At 39.4% G+C, this 2460-nt stretch overlaps 1 non-coding gene across 1 annotated transcript; it reads right to left on the reverse strand.

Annotated features, from left to right (window-relative positions):
- Window positions 1-622: 622 nt before the first annotated feature.
- On the reverse strand, window positions 623-783 carry LOC122791896. Its single transcript, XR_006363244.1, has one exon. It is a non-coding gene; the product is annotated as a U1 spliceosomal RNA (small nuclear RNA).
- Between the last annotated feature and the right edge of the window lie 1677 nt (window positions 784-2460).

Raw genomic sequence — 2460 nt, forward strand, 5'->3', positions numbered from 1 at the left:
AGTTGGGAAGCAATCCAGGGAGCTCAAAGTGTGGTCGTTTACTGACTAGAGGGCATAATCAGTTTTCAAGCTTTTTTTCTCTTGCTGTAAATCAGGAGAGTTTGCTCAGAACTGTCCATCGAACAGTGATGGTTAGCAGTGCCCTGTATAATAGCAAACACTTAGACACAAAACTGTCCCTATAAAGTTAGGAATATGTCCAAAATCTGTTAAATAGACTGGCATTGTTTGGAATTAAGCTTAGATCAGCAAGCTTGCACATGGAATAGCATACCATTACATTATTTAACACCTTGCCCTAACCACAGAAACTAGTTTGCCCACCGAATAGCTCTACCATAAACTAGCACTGTATAACATCTTGCCCTTAACCTCAGAAACTACCCTAGGAGACACCTGTTAAAGCCCATTACTTAATTCTAAACAACTCAATCTATTACAGGACTAGACAACATGGATATGCAATTTCCAAAGGTGTCAATGGCCAGCTTGGTAGATGTGGCCATCCTAAGACAATTTCTCAGTTGTCTCATGTTCTCAGACAGCCAGTTAATCATTAAAGAAAATACAGTATGTGACAGATGTAAATACACAACTTCCTTGGAGGCAAAAACGAGGTTGCCAGGAACACCTACATTACATCATACCACTAGCATAAATTATGCAGTTGAGTTTCCTACATTTGTGGAAATCACAGGGCTCAACACAAATGAAGTGCAATGAAAGAAACTTGCCCTAGAAAACTACCTTTTTGATTGTGGTATCCCCCCATCAGGTTTTGATCAGGTTTTGACCCTGTGTGTGCTTCAGGACTTGAATGCACTGTTTACAGCAATGTTCAGTTTTAACTGAACACATGTTATGTTAAACAGCTCTTCTCCCTCTACATTACTGAAAATCGTCATATGCTTTCCATAAGTTGGAATGCATTTTGCTAGATGTGATTTTCCTGTTAGAAAATCTAGAACATTAGAACTTTCCCTCCTTTATTCCTTTCTAGCAACATAGTATAAAATGTAAAGCTTTTGCTATTCTTGTAATAGGTGCCAGCCAAAATATTACAAAATAAGAGTAATTCAAGTACGGAGGAGAAGCTGCTTTAAAGCGTGACATACTACCATCAGTGAAAGGAAAAGTTACTCATCAGCATTCAAAGGCACCTGCACTTTACCCCACTCTGCCTTTTTACTGCTCTAAATACTTTGAGTAATTGTAGCAGCTGTTTGTTTTTTTTTTGTATCCTGTTTCACAGAACTTGAGTATTAAGAACATTGCCACAGCCAGGACTGCATGTTCAGAGGGCATAACTTGATTACCTGTATTTTTACTGTCGGAATCTCCCTCTGTGTGGGCTGCTTTCATGTTTAAATACCCTTGAGCACTCAGTAGTACATCAATGGAGTTGTACTGCTCCCCATTCTGTGGGGTTTGCCTTATCAATGGTTTACAGTGGTTTATCCTTACTTTTAGTTTCTGTCTTTTAACAGCCACAGCAAAACTTTGTCTCAGGACATTTGTTTACTTTTGTTGAGCTGACTGTGCATAATCACTGAGTTTGAGAAGGCCCAGACAGACTGTCTCCCACAATAGTGGGAGTTGTGGCCCACTTTGCTGCTCTCCTACCCCAAATTCCCCAGCCACCCTCCAGATCCATAGATTTAATCTCACAGTGGTCCTCCCACTTTTTAATGACATCACAAATCTGCTTAAAGGCACATCTACGTATCAGTACCATTTATACACATTCACCCACTCCATACCATCCATCACAATAGTATTAGCTACTTAAAACCAAATTGCTCATTATCCAACTTCTTAGAGCACTCATTTAAAGTCCCACATCCCCAGGAATATAGCTGTTAAACACAGGCAAACTATCCTTCTCTCATTTCTGCTCAGTGTCTGAATATCTGCAGCTGCTTGTCAGAAAAGATTTGTCCTTCTTGATTATTGCACCTCTCAGGAAGATTTATACCAAGAAAAGACATTAGTAGAGCAAGAAAATACTGCCTTATGTCCAACTGCTGTTAGGTATGCCAGTCGAATCAGTTTCTCCCACACACAGCTGATCTTACCTTGTTTGTAAACTGTACTGCTTCTGCTGTATTTTGCAATAAGTTGCCCTGTCTTCAGTTGAGCAGCTGTCTCTGACATATAGACATATAGAGACATATACTGCATTTCAATATTTTTCTCCCTAAAACTAAGCAACTCTGTAGAAATATAGAAAGAAGTGACCCTGTAACCAGTCTAAGAAAAACAACTCATAGATTAAAAAATATTTAACATTAGATTTTTATGACCATAGCTCAGGACATGACTTTTTCCTCTGGTGACTAGCCCTGTCCTGCTCAGTCACATGACAAGTGGATTCATTACACTCCCCACCAACCCCCATATCATTAAATTTAGTGACCAAAGCATATCACCCCTTCTATTCCCATCCCCTATATTCTAAAC

The sequence above is a fragment of the Protopterus annectens genome, chromosome 17.part0, assembly GCF_019279795.1.
Source record: "Protopterus annectens isolate FY-2018-M chromosome 17.part0, PAN1.0, whole genome shotgun sequence".
In the NCBI taxonomy this organism is placed as follows: Eukaryota; Metazoa; Chordata; order Ceratodontiformes; family Protopteridae; genus Protopterus; species Protopterus annectens.